This window comes from Bison bison, unplaced genomic scaffold (genome assembly GCF_000754665.1).
Source record: "Bison bison bison isolate TAMUID 2011002044 unplaced genomic scaffold, Bison_UMD1.0 scf7180017864352, whole genome shotgun sequence".
Lineage (NCBI taxonomy): Eukaryota > Metazoa > Chordata > Mammalia > Artiodactyla > Bovidae > Bison > Bison bison.
This window is the reverse complement of record NW_011494924.1, coordinates 4,514,096-4,536,268: the sequence shown is the minus strand read 5'-3', so window position 1 is coordinate 4,536,268 and position 22,173 is coordinate 4,514,096. Positions and strand designations below refer to the sequence as shown.

The 22,173-nt window shown below is 45.1% G+C and overlaps 1 protein-coding gene across 1 annotated transcript in view; it reads left to right on the top strand.

Annotated features, from left to right (window-relative positions):
* DENND2A (DENN/MADD domain containing 2A) overlaps nt 1-22,173 on the top strand; it is a 98,726-nt gene that overhangs the window by 5,808 nt on the left and 70,745 nt on the right. The window lies entirely within an intron of this gene.

Sequence of the window (22,173 nt, the reverse complement as noted above, 5' to 3'; positions counted from 1 at the left end):
TTCATGTCCACTGAGTCAGTGATGCCCTCCAACCACCTCATCCTCTGCCACCCCCTTCTCCTCCTGTCTTCAGTCTTTCCCAGCATCAGGGTCTTTACCAGTGGGGTCGGTCTTCACATCAGGTGGCCAAAGTATTGGAGCTTCAGCATCAGTCCTTCCAATGAATATTCAGGGTTGATTTCCTTTAGGATTGACTGGTTTGATCTCCTTGTAGTCCAGGGAACTCTCAAGAGTTTTCTCCAGCACCACAGTTTGAAAGCATCAGTTCTTTGGTGCTCAGCCTTCTTTATGGCCCACCTTTCACATCCATACATGACTACTGGAAAAAAAAACATAGCTTTGACTATATGGACCTTTGTTGGCAAAGTGATGTCTCTGCTTTTTAATCCTGTCTGTCTGTGTCACAAGGGTTGGACTTGATTTAGCCCTAAGTTCTCTGCAAATCAACTTTGTACAACAGATAGAGTGACTATATATACAAAGTGGGACACTTGGAAAGTAAAAAAGGAGCACTAAAGATAAATTGTTTGTTTTATTTAAACACACTTCTCTTCATTTTTTTCTTAAAGTACTCGTGAAAGTATTTACTTGAAAGGGACAATATCAAATTTTAAATATAAAAATAATTCTTATAGTAGAATTGGTAATATCTAAGGATATGATCTACCACATTGTCTGGGTTGGTATATATTGTTTTCTACTTGTCTATTGCTATTTTGCCATTAACAAACAAAAAAATAAATTATTAATTGCTATACAGCCAGCCAGTCTGTGCTGGGAGCGTCCCTGCAAACTGCTAGCTGGCAAAGAGCTGGACATGCCCATCCATTCTTCCTGCAGCTCTAAGTGTACCAACCCAGGGACATGATTTCGTGTCACCCCTCTGCCCCCCAGCTTTTCTTAACTCCCCCCTAGAGTAAAGACCTGAGTGCAGGGAAGGAGGAGGGGTCCTGGGGCTCACCCAGTGCTGCGTGTCAACTCCTTCCCGCTAACCGAGTCAGAGAAGATGGGTACCACTGTCCCTACTTCCCACAGCTCACTGTGGAAGAAAATACAGCTGCCTTTTCCCAGCAGATTGGAACCATTAAAGCAGAACCTTCTATAATTTTATGTGTGCTTCTCACGTCACTGGGAAATACAGACTCAACCTCCCAGATGACCGAGCAGAGGTATTTGTGGGAAATTGTGCCACAAATCAGGATTCAAACTGGCCTTGCATGGTCAGGAGAGAGGTTAGCTGGGGGAGAAACCACAGAGCACTGATTCGGTCACTGGGCAGGAGTGCTGGGGCAGCCTGAGACGCAGAACCTGCATCCCTGCAGCTGCAGTGGGACCAGTTTCTCAGGCACTGACTTGGTCAGGGCAGCAGCTAGGAAGACACGGACCACCAAAGCAGCATGCTGGGGCGCTGGGCTTCTCCCATGGCAATGTCTCTAGCTCGCTGCAGGTCCAGAGGGATTTCCCCTCTCGCTGCTCTGAGCTGGAGGTGGGAGTCGTTCAGATGTGAAATGAAGTGTGTGGTCAGCCAACCCCACATACAAATCCCTGGCTGCCTGACATCCCTTTCCATCTGGTCCTTTTCATCGTCTGTGTCTGTGACAATCAATAAACACACACAGCTCCCAGGACATCAAACAGGGACCAGTGCTCTGTTTACCCACCAGCTGAACTGATGCATCTAACAGGATAGAAAAACATCAGAGAGGAGGGGCTTCTTGATGCTTCCCCAAGTGATGAGACTTGGCCATTCCGGCACTGCAGAGGCAGAGTCCAGAGAGGTTCCTGTTCCAGGCTCTCTTCTCACCTGCACTCAGGGAATCCAAGATCCTTGACCTGGGACAGAGGGAAGAGTGACAGGGAAAAGAGTCAGAGTGCTTCTAGACACGTACACAGCCCGGGTTCAGGCCGCCTGTTGACTGGAGAACAAGAGAGGAAGAAGGCTGCTTTCAGGATGGGGAGACAGAACACCTGCCCAAGCCCCCAGGGCAGGACCACAAGCTCCTCCTCACGTCCCTGAGATCTGGCCTCCATCCCCGACTGTCTGCAGAGACTTCATCCCGTTACTGATGGTGCAGCCACTGTACAGCTAGTTCACTGTTCTCGGTTTCTGAGCTTCCTAACATGACTTCCTAACGTGACTTGCCTGACCCAGGTCACGGTCGATATAACATTGCTATAGTGACATGTCTGCACCGCTTGTCAAAAGGCTGAAATGCTTCTCTGAATAGTCACTCCTGATGTCCCACTGTTTTGGGACCCCCACAACCAGATCCAGCCATGAAAGGGTCAACAGTAAGGCTGGGGCCCACGCCCCTCCTTTGTGAAGCATTTTGAATAATGCTTCCTCCCCTGAGACACCACACCATCTGGGTTATGCTAATTGTCTCTGGAGACGATCTCCTTCACTGATTCCTTTTCTTCTCATTCAACAAGCATTCACGCCGCACCCACAATACACCAAGATCTGGTCCAAATAGACATTGTGGAGGAATAAAAAGAAGCCCAAGGCAGATGTTCTGCCATCAGACCTCTCTGTCCAGATGGAAGACCAAGATGAAGAAACATGGTAAAGAGCTCAGTCAAGAGAGAGTCACCCCCACACCTCAGTTCCTCACTCTCTTCTTTGGCTTCACTTTCCCTCCGGGGAGAGCTTGTCCGCGTTCACTGGTTCTTTGGCTGCATCCCCAGTTCTTCTCCACCCCCACAGGGTTGTTCTCTCACCAGACTCTTAGATCTCTACCTCTGGCTGCTTGATCTATATGTTCCTCTTGAATATATCAGTTCATATCTTCCATCACGCACATGCTTGCTCAGTCACTCAGTTGTGTCTGACTCTGTGTGACCCTGTGGACTGCAGCCTTCTAGGCTGCCCTGTCCATGGGATTCTCCAGGCAAGAATACTGGAGTGGGTTGCCATTTCCTACTCCAGGGGATCTTCCCCACCCAGGGACTGAACCCGTATCTCCTGCATTGGCAGGCAGATTCTTGACCACTGAGCCACCTGGGAAGCCCCTTCTATCATGTATCCTGTTTATATTCTGTGGGAAGCACACCATACCTCCGCTTTCTGATTGCAGAACGTCTCCAAGTCTCATGTGCCAGTCCTTCCATCCTCCTCTCCGTGTTTCCACATGTCCCAGAGCAGCCGTCCAACCGTCAGTCTCATGTCCAGGGCAGGACATACTGTCCCCTTTCTTCATGCTCTTGCCTTACCTGAAAGACTCTCCCAACTAGTCCAAAGGGCCACCAGATTCTACGTCTTCTCTGAAGCAGTCGGTGACCCCTCTGACTCTCATTGCCTGCCCACTTCTAAATTCCTCCGGTGATATTTCTTTCATAACACTTACCACTGTGGTTTGAATTTAGTCCCTAAACCCCTCTCATATTGTGGCTTTTGTTAAACATGTTGTCAGGCATCCCCTAGACTTTTAAACTAATCTTCTGGTGTTGAAGGGTTGTAATCTTTCATTGCCATTGGTTGATTGGGTTTGCGTCTTTTATCCCTAGCTCTAGGGCAGGGACCGTTCCTACATGTGTGTATTTCCCAGCAGCACCTCATGTGCTGAGCTCCTTGATTGATCTTGTGGATTAATTTCAAACCCATCCATGCTGGCTCAGATTAGTTAAATAAAAATTGCCCATATCTCAAAACTTAGCTAAATAAAACAGAGCACATTCCCAGGCATTACACAACTTGAGTACAAAACACCAAGCATAGATAGTAAACAAACAGCAATGGAGCCTCAGCTTCCAAGGAGCCAGAAAACAGGGAGGGAGGGGAGCGGAGTCCGGGCGAGCAGACCATGCTAATAGGGTGGGTTCCTCCTAACTTTCACTTGTGGCTTCGAGGCTGAGCCCTGGCTTTAATGAATAGGGAATGGGGTCAGCTCCTTTTCCAATTTCAAAACCAGTTTTTGCAGATTACACTGTAACAATAATGGTATGTTTGAGAGGTTTTACAGCTTTACCACACTTGCAAACAATTGAGGCTGGGTCTGGTCTGCAGGTGACTTAGATGATATAGAAACTGCCTGCAATGCAGGAGACCCGGGTTCAGTTCCTAGGTTGTGGAAGATCCCCTGGAGAAGGGAATGGCTCCCCACTGTAGTATTCTTGCCTGGAGAATTCCATGGACAGAGGAACCTGGCGAACTACAGTCCATGGGGTTGTAGAGAGTCGGACCCAACTGAGTGACTAACACTTTCTGCAGCCCTGCAGATAAGTTGAGGAGGTTCTATTAGTATTGTCATTATTAATATCAATATCGTAACAAAGTCCTGTATTTTTACTTGTATTATTTGGCAGGATTAAGTTCCGTTCATAACAACAGAAGCTGGGTTGAGCTTCTCACAGGACACGCACCGTGCCCACTGTTTTCCAGGTGCCATCTTGGGTAAGCCTTTCAAACCAGGAGCTGTTCCTGTCACCACTTTACAGAAGAGAGAACCAAGGCTGAGCAAAATAACTGGCCCGAGGTCCCATGACTCTCAAGCAACAGAGCTGGAGTTTGAATCTGGGGCTGTGTGCTTCCAAACCCTTTGCTTTTAATCCCCACAGTACGCCATCTTTCAAGCTCCTTTCCAGAACTGGGAGTTGGGTGGGAGCAGTCCCAGCCCCGGGCTCCCTCTCTGAGCTCGGGGAGCCATGGTGCCGGCCCCAGCAAAGGGGATGGGAGATGACGTCTCCCTCCAAGATTGCTGCCTTTTGTCCAAATGTGCTGGCCGGGAGCCAGGCTGGAAACTCTCTGCTCATGGAAAGAAAGAGAACAGAAGCCAGCAAAAAGAGGGTGGGAAAGGGTCTGAGCGGGGAGGAAGGGAAGAGGAGGGCCGGAAGGCGAGAGGGAGAGGAGGTGGGGAGTGAGGCGTTTGGGGCAGCACAGCTGGAGCCGGGGAGGGCTGCCGGAAGGAAATAAAGCATGGCCTTCTGTGCATCCCCTCCAAGTGGCTACTTCTGGTGTGGTGTGAGTGGCCAGGTACCCAGGGGCCACAACACAGGACAGATCCCACCAGGGGCCCTCCTCCCCACCTCAGTACTACTGTTGATCAATGCATGAGTGATAGTCGCTCAGTCATGTCCGACTCTTTGCGACCCCATGGACTACATCCTGCCAGCCTCCTCTGTCCATGGAATTCTCCAGGCAAGAATACTGGAGTGGGTTGCCACACCCTCCAGGAGATCTTCCCGACCCAGGGATCAAAGCCAGGTCTCCCGCTGGTGATTTCTGTACTGTCTGAGCCACCAGGGAAGCCCCAGTATCAGTGAGGCCAGGTTAAAATGAACATGAGGAAACCCTTCAGAGGGAAAAATAAATCCCAAAATGGCAGCCCAAGGGCTGCCTCTGGAAATGGACAGGCTGGCCAGGGGGTGCCCTGGGGCCAGGGTGTGCTGGGAGAGGAGGAGGGGGTGAATAAAACCCAATCAAAACAATTCCCTGAGTAGCTAGTCTGTATCCAGGAGGGGAAGGCCTGTAACCTGCCCCCAGAGCTCTTGACTTGGTGTTAGGCACCTGGACTTGAATCTGACAACCTGGATTCATTTGGCATCCACGTGGCCTTGGGGAAAGTTCATCTCTCCAGGCCTTGCTTACCACATCTGTGAAGGCAAGGCAACTGTCGAGTGGGTGTGAGGAGTTGGTGAAGCAATCTGTGTGGAATCTTGCCTAGAAAACAGTCAGTGTTCAATAAGTGGTGACCATTCATTCACTGTTGCAGTTTAATTTGAGGTGTCACACATAACTACCTGAAATCCTAAATCAAACATATAAATAACAATTGAGGCCAACCGTGAAAGACATACCACATGGTTATGCACATTTATTAGGGTTACCAAGTATAGATAAGTTAAAAAAAATATCCAGAGAAATTCAGAGGACAGGGGGAAGAACTTCAGTTTTGGGTTTGGCCAGGGCTAACCCCAGAAAGAAGAAAAGAAGGATATGTAATTAGTAGACCCAGATTCCCCTGGAATAACTTCTTATAGAAATGTGTGTGTGTGAGCTAAAATCGCTTAGTCATGTCCGACTCTTTGTGACCCCATGGACTATAGTCCACCAGGCTCTTCAACCATGGCATTCTCCAGGCAAGAATACCACAGTGGATTGCCATGCCCTCCTCCAGGGGATCTTCCTGACCCAGGGACTGAACCCATGTCTCTTAAGTCTCCTGCGTTGGCAGGCTGGTTCTTTACCAGTAGCACCACCTGGGATTTTGGGCTTCCCTTATAGCTCAGTCGGTAAAGAATCTGCCTGCAGTGCAGGATTCAGTTCCTGGGTTAGGAAGATCCCCTGGAGAAGGAAATGGCACCCCACTCCAGGTTCGATTCCTGGGTTGGGAAGATCCCCTAGAGAAGGAACCCACTATAGTATACTTGCCTGGAGAATCCCATGGATAGGAACCTGGCAGGCTACAGTCCACGGAGTCCAAGAGTAGGACACGCCGCCACCACCTGGGAAGCCCCCTTATAGAAACATGCGTCTATACATTTTTCTGGGGAAGAGGAAGGAGCATGGAGGAGGTGATTGAGTCCCACATGGGGTGACAGGCGCCTTGAGTCCTGTTCTTGCCTCTGCCATCCCCCAGACAGGTGACTGAGGCTAGATGAACCACAAAATCCTGGCCCACATTGTGGTCATTTCTAGCCCTTCTTACCTGCTCCCATCCTCTGTTCATTAAGGAGCTTCTCCATGCCAGGGGCTTTTCTAGCTGCATTACGTATCTTTATCCCCTCTTTCCTCTTTGAATTTCCACACTAGACTGAGCACTGTAAGAAGCACTGTCGTTTGCAGGCTGGGTTCCCAGTGACTGATGGGGGTCACGAGGGAGAGCTGCTGAGGCCGGGAGGAGGATGTGGAAGGCTGGGTCAGCCAGTGCAGGCGTCATTCCCAACAGGGTCCTGGGAGAGGGGCTCAGCATTTCCTGAAGGGAAATGACTCCCATAAATAGACAGAGGGATGGGAAAAGGACTCTTCCGTCCCTTTCCTACTGTCAACTCAGCTCTTCTCCTGGTGTGCAGACAATGCAACCTCTCTAAATGTTTTTCATTCAGATGTGTCCCTGCCAGTGTGTGGGAGCGATGTGAGCTCTGCTTTCTTGTATACTGTAGATCCAAAATAAGAACCGAAGAAGGCACACATTCCTTTTTTTGTTCATTTACCCACAGTGACCTCCCATTGGCCCACTCCAATGTAAGGCCAGAGTATTTTCTGTGAGGTTTTATTAAGAAGAAGAAAACTGTGGGCCTTCTGATACCATGTCCTATTTAAAACTTCATCCTAGAGTCCAGCAGATCCTCTTGTATCAGTGCTTATAATATGTTGTTCAGGTCCTTAGAAAGATTAGTTCTCATGACATGGCCTTACTAAGGCTTTGATTCCATTATATTAATTATATTGTTATTGTCTTTAATTCTTTTTTAAGTTATTTTACCCATCTGATTTTAAAAAGATGAACTAAGGCTTCAAATGTTCCCAATACTTTCAGTGATGCGTGCCCCCAGGAAGAGGAAGAAACTTCTTGACTCTCCATAGTGTAACAGGAATGATAAGATCACAGGCAACTTCTGTGCCAAGCTGGAGGCAAAGCTAATGGGGGTTTGGTTTCCTTAGTAGCTGCAGTTGGCTCAGCTTCAGCCATATGGGTGCAGATTCATGTTTAAAACTCACATGCACACTAGCTTTCTTTTTTCATTTTGGGAAAGTACTTGAACGTAGATTGAACATGACACTGTGTTACTGGGGATTCTTTTGGTTGCTTAAGCAAACAAGGGTATAAAGATACCTTGTGGAACCTGTGGGCAGGAATGCAGCTTGGCCCCAAGAGCAGATTGGACTGGGAGCGCAGAGCCCTCTTTCTGCGGGTATCATGCTTCTCCTCAACAGCCCAGCTCCCTCTGCCCCTTGGTCAGCAGGGTGAAAATGGCTGCCTCACAGCGCCATGTTTCCGTGTTCTGGCCACACACATTGACCCAACTCCCTGGCAGCAGAACCTGATTGGCCCGACTTTCAGTTAGGCCTCCTCTAGAGCCAATCAGCTGTGGCTGGGGGTGGGATCATCATTCAAACATGGCTGCCCAGGTCCCTGTGGCCTCCGTGGAGGAGGGAAGTGGCGGTTTGCAGGAAAGGGGCTACTTTGTGAGGTAGGTAAGCACCAGTGAGTGCTTGTGAGATCTACTATCCAGTTATATTTCTGTAACCCTAATGTGTTCATTTGTCTTAACCATTGTACTCATAAGAATCCTGGTTCCTCAGATTCACATGCTACTTTGCTAGAGCTAGTGCTTGTGAAGGAGGTAATGATGTACTAGAGTGAGGGCTTTGGGGCTACACACCTCTCTTAAAATCCCATGGATACTATTAAGCTTCCTAAGAAGGCAATGGCAACCCACTCCAGTACTCTTGCCTTGAAAATCCTATGGACGGAAGAGCCTGGTGGGCCACAGTCCATGGGGTCGCTAAAGTCGCTAAGAGTCGGACACGACTGAGCGACTTCACTTTCACTTTTCACTTTCATGCATTGGAGAAGGAAACGGCAACCCACTCCAGTGTTCTTGCCTGGAGAATCCCAGGGACGGGGGAGCCTGGTGGGCTGCCGTCTTATGGGATCACACAGAGTCGGACACGACTGAAGCGACTTAGCAGCAGCAATATGTACCTGGTAAATGCTTCCCAGATGCTTAGTGTCTCTGTCTCTCTCCACCCCCTACCCACTCTTCTTCCCTTCCCCACTCCTCTTCTCTCCCTCCCTCCCTTCCTTCCTCCTGTCTCTCTTTTTAAAATAACAGTCTTATTGAAGAATAATTCACATACCATAAAAATTAATCCATTTAAAGTGTATAATTTAATGACTTTTAGTATATTCACCGGTTGTGCAACCATCACCCATCAGTCTTAGAACATTTTTGTCATTTGGACAAAGAAACCCAATACCCCTTAGCCACCATTCCCCACCCCAGCTCCATCTACCTCAGTCCTAAGCAACCACTAATTTGCTTTCTGTCTCTGTAGATACCTCTGTTCTAGATATCTTATATAAATGGACTTATACAATATGTGGCCTTTTGTGATTGGCTTCTATTCCTTTAGCTTAGTGTCTCCTTATCCATGTTGTAGCATATGTCAGTACTTCATTCCTTTGACGGCTGAATATTATTTCATTGTGTGGGTGTACCACATTTTGTTTATTCATCAGGTGATGGCACTTGGACTGTATCCAAGTGCATAGACTTTATGGCTATCAAAAATAATGTGCTCCGAATATTAATTTACAAGGACGTATGTGGATGTGTTTTTTCATTTATGTGTGTGTGTGTTTGTGTATGTGCGCATGCACGCACTCAGTCAAAGTCCAACTCTTTGTGACCCCATTGGCTGTAGCCTGCTGTGCTCCTCTGTCCATGGAATTCTCCAGGTAGGAATACTGGAGTGAGTTGCTATTTCCTTCTCCAGGGGATCTTCCCAATCCAGGGATCAAACCTGCGTCTCCAGCATTGGCAGGATAACTCTTTACCAATAGTGCCACCTGGGAAGCCCTCATTTCTCTTGGGAGATGCATTATTTCTATGATTATGTTGGTTAAGTACTTAATGCAGTGCCTGACAGATCACAGGACAAAACAGCATTCATTTCCTGACCCTGACCTTCCCAAAGGTTATGAATGAAAGCTATTTCCTGCTTGCCGCCCTTGAAAGAAGAGGGGTCAGGCCTTCAGGTTACTGTCCCCAAGGGTACTGGCACCACTGAGTAGCAGATTCTTGCATCAGACTTGTGAGAGATGTTGATGGGTGGTTCTGGTTGAAGGTACTAAGAGAGCAGATAACAAGGTTTGCAGGAGAAATATAAAATTTGGAGTAGAAAGATACAAATCATAAGATTCTCTGTTATGCTATTTAAACACTGTGATCCTAGGCCAGTCGCTGAAGCTTAATCTTCTCTTCAAAATAAGCCTAACAAGAATTACACCTGAAAATTGGGAGGAGGGCTTATATATGTTATAATGTGCATATGATGTGAAAATCAGGTGCTGTATGAATGTATGATAAACTCTAGGGCAGGGGGAAAGTCAGAATTTTGAAACTGCATTCAAATCATAGCAGGTTCAGAGGGCATTTGGAGATTTTGAGGGGTTAAGGCAGGCAGTGGTCAGATCCTTCAGGGGCTGCTGGCAACCCCTCAGGGCTGCAGCCCCTCTGTGGAACTAGCTCTTGCCTGCAGCTGCATTTCTGGCTCTGAGAAAGACCCAGGTCATCCTTAGTTTACCAGGACCGTAGGCACATCAGATCTGCATTGTGATCTTATTGAACACCTTTGGGCTGGTCAGTTATTCCCCCGTTTATGAGAAAGTCCATCTTTGCACTAGTGATTTAAGATACCCCGTTGATCACGTATTAAGTCCTATGAGTACTTGGAGGACTTCCCTGTAGCTCAGACGGTAAAGAATCTGCTTCTGTTGCAGGAGACCAGGGTTCCATCCCTGGGTTGGGAAGATCCTCTGGAGAAGAGAATGGCAATCCACTCCAGTATTCTTGCCTGGAGAATTCCATGGACAGAGAAGCCTGGCAGGCTACATGGGGTCGCAAAGAGTCAGACACGGCTGAGTGACTCACACACACGCACGCACGAGTACTTAGGTCTATGTCTAGACTGTCCTGCCAGTCTATTTATCTATTCTTATGGCAGTACCATCCTGTTTTAATTGTGGAGGCTTTATAGTGTGTGTGAATATCTGGTAGGGCCAGTCACCTCTGCTCCTCAGTTTTTTTATTTTTCTATGTTTTCCTAGCTCTTCTTGAATATTTGGTAATCTGGTTTTAAAGAGTTCAGTGTCTTCCTGAGAGGTCCTGGTGGAGGGTCAGGAGTGAGTTGTGGTTGAGTTGTCTTTTGGACCGGGGTGTGCCGACTTACTTCAGTAAACTGGTTTTGTAAAATTCTTTTTTGTTTTAGATTCATAAGCACTGAAGGCTTCTGGTGGCTGGATAGCACTCATATTCCCTGAAGCTCCAAAAGAGCAATTCAGAACACTTTAATTGAAGAAGAATATTAAAACTTGGTGAATTTAGATAAAAGAGTATGTGAGTTTTCTGTACTGTTCGTGCAGCTGTTCTGTAAACTTGAAATGCTTAAAAAAAAAAATTAATGTCGTCCTGCTTCTGGTAACATTTGGTAAACGTTTTCAGAAACCTGTACAAGTTGTGTTCAGATTCTGCCTTAGTTCCCATCTCGATTGACTCCTGCCGGGAAATCTAGCAAATGAGTTAGGTGTCATTCCTTAAAGAATCAGTGCTGCTTTTCATTTAGTGGCTTGTCCTTCCTTAAACATTTAGCCATTTGAAGATTATGCAAGCATCTGTGCTTTTCACCCATACACCCCAAAGGAAATTCAGCCCACGCTCTAAGCCCAGACACACAAAGGGACCTGCTGTCACCTGTTTTGTTTATGGTATCATGTTTTGTATCAGAGACGTTTGTTTGCATCTTTTTTCTATCAGCTTTTTTTGAGATTTAATTGGCATATAACATTGTGTACTAGGGCCTTCCCTAGTAGCTCACATGGTAAAGCATCCGCCTGCAATGCCGGAGACCTGGGTCAGGAAGATCCCCTGGAGAAGGAAATGGCAACCCGCTCCCATATCCTTGCCTGGAGAATTCCATGGATAGAGGAGCCTGGTGGGCTGCAGTCCATGAGGTCGCAAAGAGTTGGACATGACTGAGCAACTAACACACACATTGTTTAAGTTTAAAGTATATACTCGATGATTCAATGTATGTGTATGTTGTGAAATGATTGCCATATTCGATTAGTTAACACATCCATGACGTCACACAGGTAACTTTTTTTGTGTTGTGAAAACATTTAAGATCTACTCCTCTCTTAGTAACTTCCAAGTATATAATACAGTATTGTCATGTGAATGATATGACATTCACAGGATGAGGATGAAAGCTCTCAGAGGGCAAGAAAAATGATTTATTTCACATTTCCCCTAGATTCACTTAGTTCCCTGTGGGAAGTAAACACTAATAATTGGAAGAATGAATTACATGAGTAATTTCCCTAATAGCCATAGGTCCCCATATAATCTCTTTGAACCCACTGAAAGAATGGGTTCTGTACTAGGAAGTGGTTATTGGAGACCAGGATCCAAGTCTTGGTGGTCACTAAGGGAAAGGAGGTAATGAGAATAAACTACCACTTATCCTTCTGTTCAGGAGATACTGTGGCAAAGCCAAACAAGTAATGAAGTGATGGGCTCAGCTGAGACCCATGCCCTGCAGTTGTGGTTGTGGCTGAAAAGCAACTGTGTGGCCTGTTGGGAGCACCAGGGCAGACCAGACACCCGCAGATAACAGCAGAGTTTACATTTTTCCCCTGTTATTTACAATAGTGATAATGTTGTTTAGTCACTAATTCGAGTCTGATTTTTGCAACCCCATTGACTGTAGCCCACCAGGCTCCTCTGTCCACGGGATTTCCCAGGCAACAATACTGGATTGGGTTGCCATTGACTTCTCCAGGGCATCTTCCCAACCCAGGGATTGAACCCACGTCTCCTGCATTGGTAGGCAGTTTCTTTACCACTGAGCCACCAGGGAAGCCAATAGTGACAATAATGCGTGTGTGAGCTCAGTTACTCTGTCTTGTCCAACTCTTTGCGACCCCATAGACTGTAGTCTGCCAGGCTCCTCTATCTGTGGAATTTTCCAGGCAAGAATGCTGGAGTGGGTTGCCATTTCCTCCTCCAGGGGATCTTTCTGACCCAGAGATCAAACCTGCAGCTCCTGAGATTCCTGCATTGCAGGTGGATTCTTTACTTCTTGAGCCATCTGAGAACCCCCATGATAATGTATGTTTATTACCAAAACATTGGAAATATATATATTTTTGAAAATGTAGATAAGTGAACAAAAAAAAATTATTCAGAGTTTCTTCACTGATGATAGCTACTGTTAATCCTTTGTTATATTTCCTTCCAGTCATATTCTTACGTGTGAGATTTTAAATAGGAATTGATTTCTTCTCCCCCCACCACCCTCTTTAAAAACATGTTTTATTCATATTGTGTGCAAACTTTTGGATCTTGTTCCTTTTGGCTAACATCACAACATGAACATTTTCTCCATTTAGTAATAGTCTTTTTTTTCCTTTAGCTTCTTAATTTCCTTTTTAAAAATAACAGCTTTATTGAGATATAATTCACATATAGTTCAATTTATCCATTTAAAGTATACACTTTAATGGTTTTTAGTGTGTTCACAGAGGTATGCAACCATTATCACAGTCAATTTTAGAATATTTTCATCAGTCCAGAAAGAAACTCCAAAGTCGTTAGCAGTCACTCCCCTTTTTTCTCACCCACCCACTTTGGGCCTAGGCAACCACTAATCTACTTTCTATTTCTATAGAATTATAGTAGTTTTAAACATAATTTAATTTGCTTCATAATACTTCATTGAATATATTACAGTTTATCATTACATTGCTTGACACTTGAGTTATTTGTAGTTTTCAGTATTTTAAATAAGATAGTCATGAACATTTCTGTGTACAGTTTTCCATATACCAGATTATATGGGAGATGCGTTCTTTAGGTAGACTCCCAAAGTACAGAAATGTAGAATCACAGAACCATGAAAAGAGAGGCCCACAAAAAAACCTTCAGTCTCCCTCCCAGCTCACTCAGAAAGTATTTACTAAATTCAGCATGATGTAAAAGGATAAAGCAATTGCTGATCTCGAAGAACTTAACAGCACCCAGAATAATGAGCTAGAATCTAACTCGCATCTGGTTTAGATAATATAATATGAGGCCATGGAGATACTGTCTAAGGAGCACCAGACTTGGGCTCAAAACAGACTCATTCCTGGTTCTGTCACTTAAGAGCTATTGTATGAACTTAAATGACAGCTTCCCTCAGCTTGATTTCCTCATCAGAAAAATGGTAGGAGCACTGGCCTTGACTTCTGTAGAGGTTAGAAATAAGAAGTGGTTTCTGGCCTAGCCAAACACAGAAGGAAAAACAAGTTTAATTGTTTGGGAGCTGAAAGAAGTTAGAACCTGACTCTTCCCAGTTTGGTGACCTGTAATACCTAAAAGCTGGAGAAGGCAATGGCACCCCACTCCAGTACTCTTGCCTGGAAAATCCCATGGACGGAGGAGCCTGGTGGGCTGCAGACCATGGGGTCGCGAAGAGTCGGACACGACTGAGCAACTTCACTTTCACTTTTCCCTTTCATGTATTGGAGAAGGAAATGGCAACCCACTCCAGTGTTCTTGCCTGGAGAATCCCAGGGACGGGGGAGCCTGGTGGGCCGCCGTCTATGGGGTCACACAGAGTCAGACAAGCCTGAAGCGACTTAGCAGCAATATCTAAAAGCAAAAAGAAGTGTACTTTTTTATTTAAAAGAAAACTACATACCTGAATCCAGATTTTAAACCATATTTTGGCAGTATTAGCATATTTTATAACTCTCATAACTCCTACTGTTATGGTTTATGGCAAACTCACACTAACTTTTTCTAGACAGGTGACATGAATAGTAATGAAGCCTTGATTCGGGAGGGCTGACACTACTTACACACACAGCAGTTTAGTGTTCATAGGCAAAATGGCCACCTAATTGTACTTTTTTGCTTTTTATCCCACACAAAATGGTGAAGCCAAAGGCAACATATGGAAGTATTTCCACATTGTAAGTGAGTGAGGGGAAATGCATGATTTGCAAATATTGTCAAGTGAAAAATGTGTTTCCATCCTACTAAGGTGGCCAAATACATCTCTGTATGTAAGAATGCTCTGCAGATGTGGAAAACTCCTTCCCGGGTTTACTGAAAATGAGAACAGTAAACATCTTTTGCTATCTCTGGCCTCAAGAGCATCACAAAGTGTGGTCCAGTCTACAGGCTCAAGCCCACAAATTCCCATTGGTTTCATTTGTCACAAAACGGACAGGTGTGGGTCAAGAAAATACTGATCAAGTTGTTCAAAATAAACATTACTGTCAGTAACTGGGTATTCATACCCATAGAAAGTCTTAAATTACTCAGATCTTGCTCTCGGTCTTAAGGCCACCCCTTAGAGTGAAAACAAGCCTTGTTGTTGACGCCTGTCTGTATACGGAGGATCTGTGAAAGAGCGTCTTGGAGCATTTACACCTGGGCTCGAGGGACAGGAGCAACGTGCCGTATCCTGACAGTGCCTCCATCAGATTTCAGAGATGCTCTGAAAAACAAGAGCAAACAGACACAGTAAAGTAAAAGGCTGCCTTACAAAGGAGAGGGCAAAGGAGAGTGGATCTGTCGCTGACTGACAGTGACAGTGACTGGAAAATAAACTCCAGGGTTCAACTCTAAGCCTGTGGATTTCCCGGGAAACTTACAAACGCAGATTCCTAGGCCCTGTTCTAGCAGTCTGATTCACTCAGTCTGGGTGGGGCCAGGACTCCTCACTTTTAGCAGCTGTCCCTGCTGATTAAAAAAATAATAATAATAGCCTCATTGAGATATAATTCACATACCATAAAGTTCACCCCTTTAAAATACACAGTTGTGTTTTTAGCATATTAACTATTGCAACCATCACCACCACTATCTAATTTTAGAACATTTTCATCACTTTCCTCCCCCCTGAAAATCCATACCTATTAGCAGTCATTACCCAATCCCCACTCACACAGCCCCTGGCAACACTAATCTACTTTCCATCTCGATGGATTTATCTGTTCTGCACACTTCGTGTGGATGCAATCATACAACATCTCTTTTGTGGCTGGCTGGCTTTTTTAAGGTTCATCCATGTTGTAGCATGTAATAGTCCTTCATTTTTTAAATGGCTGAATAATACTCCATTGGAGGAGGAAATGGCAACCCACTCCAGTATTTTTGCCTAGAGAATCCCATGGAGTCTAGTGGGCTACGGTCCATAGGGTCACAAAGAGTCAGACAGGACTGAAGCAACTGAGCGATACTCCATTGTATGGCTCGACCACATTTTGTTTATCCAGTCATCTGTTAAGTATAAGAAGATATGGTATATGTGTTCCCTCATTCAACAAACATTCCTTGAATACTCTTACTTGATTTGGGGGAATCTTCAGGGCTCAAAGCCGAACTCCTAGAAATAGGAAGACTGGTTCACAGAAAAGCCATTACCTTGGCTTTACCTGGTGTGTGTGCTGAGGACCTGGTGTCTGGTCATGGTGTGAGGCACGGTTTAAGCATTTGGTCCAAGAATGCAGACTGTGATTTTTCCAAATAATGGTCTTTGGGTGTGGTTTTGAGGCAGCATGTAGGCTTTGGTTTCGATTATTCCTCATCTGTTTCAGAATCCCCCATCTTCTTCCAAATGTGAAAAAAAAAATTGCTTTTGTTTTTTTTGTGAAAATATTCCCCCCAAAAGCTGTTATGTAAAGAACCAGAGCAGCCTGTTTAATTTTAAAATTATTTTGTTTGTTTGAAGATAATGAAAATGAAGCATCAAGAGGCTCAGGAATGAGCTTCACTAAGTAGTTAGACGCAGCAAGAGTAGTATTATGTGATTGTGTGTGTGTGTTTTCCCTTCTCAACATATTTTCTGAAAGCAGACACCTTCTGGGTATGCTGGCTAATAAGAAAAATGCTCAGGGAGTTCCCTGGTGGCCCAGTGGTTAAGATTCTGGGCTTTCTGTTATGGCCTGGGATCAATCTCTGGTCAGGGAACTGAGATCCCACAAACTGCTTGGTTTAAAAAAAAAAAAAAAACATTCAGTTGAGAAAATAACTATTTTTGTTTTGCTGTAATTGTTATAGTTTCTTCTCAGTTCTGTTGCCTGCTCTTTATAAGCTGATAAAACTAAGTTATTAGAATCATTAAAGCTGAAGAGCTTGTTTTATTTGCAACAGAAATAAAAACCACTGAAAATTTAGTTTTATTAGCATGATACCATTTATGATATAAACTGTGTTTTTCACTCAGTATCTCAAGTCTATTTTATGAATCAAGTTATATATGTTTACCTATATTTTGGAACCAACATACTAGCCTTAGAACCCTAAAGGCACAGGAACATTACAGTTATATATATTTTATTCCTCACTTCACCTCCTCCGCTGCCCAAATTTATTTTTTTTCCTTTGAATATCCCTATACTGTATTTTCAGTTGAGATATGATTCACATAAAGTTCACCATTCAAAAGTACACAATTTAGGGACTTCTCTGGTGCTGCAGTGATTAGGACTCCGCACTTCCACTAGTGTGGGGGAAGGTTTGATCCCTGATTAGGGAACTAAGGTCTTACATGCTGCCTGGCGTAGCCAAAAAATTTTAAAAGATAAAAGTGCACAGTTTAGTGATTTGTGATGTATTCACAGTGTTCTGCAGCTATCATTACTATCTCTTTCCAGATCACTTCCATCAGCCCCAGAAGAAACCTTTACCTATTAGCAATCATCCCAATTCCCCCTTCCCTCCATGGATTTACCTATTCTGGTCTTTTCATATAAACTCATGCAATATTCCTTTTGTATCTGGCTTTTTTCACTTAGTGTGTTTTCACGGTTCAGCCATGCTGTAGCATGTAGCATGTAATGACCCTTTATTCCTTTTAACACTGAACTGAAAAACGTACTGTGTGGCTAGACCACATTCTGTTTGTTTATCCATTCATCGGTTGATTGACATTTCCAGATTTCAATTTTTATGTAAATCATTGTTTTTATAAGATTTGGGGAGGGGACTTCCCTGGAGGTCCAAGGACTAAGAGTCGAGCTCCCACTTCAAGGGGTCTGGATTTGATCCCTGGTCAGGGAACTAGATCTCTCATGCCACAACTAAAGACCAAGGATCCCACACAACTAAGACCCGGTGCAGCCAAAGAAATTAAGTATTTTTTTAAAAGAAAGATTTAGAATCAGTTTTTCCTCCCTTCACCCCCACCCCATCTCTCTGTGACTTAAACATGTCCACATTTTTTTTTTATAGCAGTCACTGAACTAGTACTATCCAAACTTCTTCTCTTAAGTGACTTTGAGAGCAAAATTTCTTTCGACCATATATTACTATCATCTCCCTGTTCCCAACATCAAAACCCCACCAGAGCTAAAAGGAAGAAGGTTATTACTGGTGGGTGATATCAACAATCAGTAGCATCCTATTTAATTTTAAAATGTCACAAATGGATAATTAATTAATGCCCAGAACAAAATACGAGCAGTGCTTCATTGGAAGAGGCCAGGCCTCCAACCACAAGCAGCGGTCTTCCTGGGCTCCTGGTATTGAAGATGGTGCTGGCTCCAGCAGGTAGATTTCACCTGCCCTTGCTGCTCCTTCAGTGGCAGTGAACCAGGGAGAGCGGCAGGTGCGAGCCGGGCTCTAAAGGAGTTACCATCTGCCAGCTGGGGACTCCTCGCTTCTTTTCACACAGGGCTGCTCCTCTCCTTACCCAGGCACCCTTGGGTTCTCCTGTAAGAACTGCTCTCAGGGAAAGATCTGATAAGTCAACTGCCTCCTTCCTGTTTGTGGAAAAACACTTAACATCTCTTTGAAAATCTTGATCCTTTTTTGGGGAAATACTTGTTTTTAAATTAACGATCTCACAGTTCTCCAAACCCCCTTCAAAAAAAGTGTTTTCAGATATCAGGCTGAAATTTTAAGCCTTAGTGGGTAAACTTAAAGGGGTCACAAAATAATATAGCATTTTGATCTACTAACGTCAGTCTGGAGCAGTTAAAATTTTCTGTGGGCTTTTGAGAAATGGCAACCCACTCCAGTACTCTTGCCTGGAAAATCCCATGGACAGAGGAGCCTGGTAGGCTACAGTCCATAGAGTCCAAAGAGTCAGACACGATTGAGCGACTTCACAGAAACATCTCACTATAATCACTCTTTTTCTCTTGAAAAAGTAGAGGTAATTCAGAGAAGTAATTAGGAGTAACAGGCTGAGACATTTGAAGGGAGTCCCTAACAGATTAAAAGCTTAGAAGACTCTCCCATCACCTTTTAACTTCACCTGAGCCCTCCAATCAACTTGACATTGAGCCCAAAGAGAAACAGGAATCAAGAACAGATTTTACAGTATTCACTTTAGCAAGGAGAAAAACAGGATTCAGTTATGGACTAGATTGAAAAATATAATTAGCTATAGATGTTAGCTTTAAAAAATACATCTTTTTCACTTGTAAAACAACTTAAAAACTTCTGGAAATGTTTGTATGTGCAAAACACATGAATCTTCACGTGCCCATCACCTAGCTTTAAAATTTCATGTGACATTTTATTCTAATTAAGTTTATTGGTACTAATTAAGCTCATCTAGTGAATGGGAAGTTCTATATTTTTGTGGCAGTTGAATGAGAAAATGTATTACTGGTCATGCATTCATAATACCTCCTGCAAATCAGCCTGTTTAGATCACAAGGCCAAATTACCTAGCAAGAAATAAAAGAAACTTTGGATTGTGTAAAAATCACCCGAGGCCTTTGATTTACCATATTTATGGTTTTGTTGTTTGTTTGTTTGTTTTGGCTGTGCTGGGAGGCTTGTGGGATCTTACTAATAGTTCCTCCAACCGGGGATCAAACGTGGGCCTCAGCAGTGAAAGCTCCAAGTCCTAACCACTGGACCACCAGGGAATTCCTTGATTCACCATATTTAAATGCAGGTTCCAGGCCGGCCCCAGACAGTTGGTTTTGGTACATTGGGTTGGTTGGAAACTTGGTCTGACAAGTTTCCCAGTTTGACTAGATCAGATCCTCAGTGGACCACACTTTGGAAAACAGCTCCATCTTGCAATCCCAGACCTATAAAGTGATAGAGAAGTTTGTCTTGGTAACGTAGGTCACAGAGTACTCCCACCTAACAAATTAGGCTAGGCTTGTCACCTAATTAATGACCTTGAAACCTCAGAAACAAAAGGCAAGTGTCAAAGTTTTGTTCAAGCAGCGTTTTCCGTTCTCCTATGAATTCAGAAATGGTGAGCTGATTGCTGAGTGTGCTCCAGGGTCCGTGCCCTGCTCAGTTCCAGCCCCTTAAGTCCACTTGAACTTGCTTCTCAGACAAGGGTATCAGCTGTATCTCTAGAGACTGTGGTTTTCGGACTGGAAGTTATTATTGCCTGATGGGAATCAAGTTCACTTAAGTCCCGTGTTTTTTAAGTGTGTCTCTGGATCTTTAACCTCAGAGTTCACCCATGGTTCTCTGTGCATTAGACACAGTGGGCTTTGTGCTTTTTGAAAAAGCTGTGGCTTCCTGGGAACTTCAGAGAAACCGTTCCCTTTGGGGAGAAGGGGGGTTGTAGGGCTGATGGTGACCCGAGCACAGACATGGTTCTCTCTCCCCGGGTACAGATGCCATGCCTTACTCATCTGTGAATCCCCAGGGCTTCCAGCACAGGGCCTGGCACCTATTCCTAGTACCACTGAGAGGGTGCCAGCCTGAAAGAAGAGGGTGGGCAGCAAGGGTTGCTAGCTCACAGGGGGCTTGGTCTGTGTGGAGGCGGAGTGCCAACACGCGGAAGGCGGTGGAGAGTGGCTGTTATCCTGAGTCCGATGGGGCCTCTGCCAGGATCAGGACAGAAGAGCAGTGTCTGTCTGCCCAGCAGAGTGGAGAGGGTCCAGAAGCTTCGCAGAGCGTCATGAGAGGGGCACTGAGTTCTTCCTGTCCCCCAAAGGCCTCTTAGGACTCTCCTTTCTAACGGGAGGGGAGCCCTGGGACCTGGCTTCTCTCAAGAACCAGGCTTGCTTTCAGCACTGACAGATCCCAAAATGCACGGTGCCACTCTGGGAAAGGGGCAGCTGGGTTCCCTGCGCACCCAGGCCCCAGCTCCGTCCTCCTCCCCAAACACATGGTTTCTCTTGCTGTTTTCTCGGCTCACCATTTCCTAACCTCCCTCTTTTTAATTTGTTGTCCATGTCCATTCTTCTTTTTCTCTTTCTCCCTCTAGACTTCCTCTCCTCATTCCTAAAAGTTATATGCATGTCTTAAAGCCTGGCCCTTTCGTTTCTTGGGGGAAGGGGATGCCTAGGCTGGGCCTTGGGGAGCCACCCTGTCACCTGGCAGGTAAACCATCCTGGGAGAGGGGATAGGAATCTTGGAAATGTGAGATGGAGCTGGAAGCAGGATTCCTGGGAGGTTCAGTTAGGGCTTCCCTGATAGCTCAGTTGGTAAAGAATCCGCCTGCAATGCAGAAGACCCTGAGTTGGAAAGATCCCCTGGAGAAGAGAAAGGCTACCCACTCCAGTATTCTTGCCTGGAGAATTCCATGGACTATATAGTCCATGAGGTTGCAAAGAGTTGGACATGACTGAGCAATTTTGACTTTCAGTGGAGAAGACGTGTGAATCTCCAGAATCTGAGTATTCTCCAAACCTCTAGTCAAGGAGTCACCTTCTCTCCATCAAGTGGGACCCCCAGTCCCTTGCGTTCATGCTTTACAGAAGAATTGCAGGGCGGATCCTGTTGGCATTTGCCAACGGGTCTCATCTTCCTAGCCATGTCCACCTAAGCCATGCTCATTTGTCCAGAGTTCTGTAGGGACTTGCTATTGAAGTAGTGCATTTAATCAGTTACTTCAGTTCATTTGGATGTCAGGCCCTGAAGTTTTATAAAACTGCTGCTTCTCCACTGAGACTGCTTCTTTGGTACCCACGTGGTCCTTAGCATCTTGCAGGTTTGAGATGTTCCGTGGGAAGCCTGGGTCTGCTAGGACCATCTCCTAGTTTTCATAGACCAGACAGATGACCTAGTGGCTGAGCATTTGCCGCTCCTGGATTCTGAGCCTCTGAAAGAGTCTCTCCACGCAGGGCTCTAAAGCCAAAGACAGTAGGTTTATACCCAACGCCAGGGCAGCAGCAGAATAGAATAGCTCTGTGTAGGCATTGCCACTTGAGCAGGTGGTTTATTTCTTGTTTCAAATTAAGTAACAACTCTTCTCTTCTTTGGGGTCTGTTAGAACATCACTCAGAGAAGGCAGTGGCACCCCACTCCAGTACTCTTGCCTGGAAAATCCCATGGATGGAGGAGCCTGGTCGGCTGCAGTCCATGGTGTCGCGAAGAGTCGGACACGACTGAGCGACTTCACTTTCACTTTTCACTTTCATGCGTTGGAGAAGGAAATGGCTACCCACTCCAGTGTTCTTGCCTGGAGAATTCCATGGACTATATAGTCCATGAGGTTGCAAAGAGTTGGACATGACTGAGCATTTT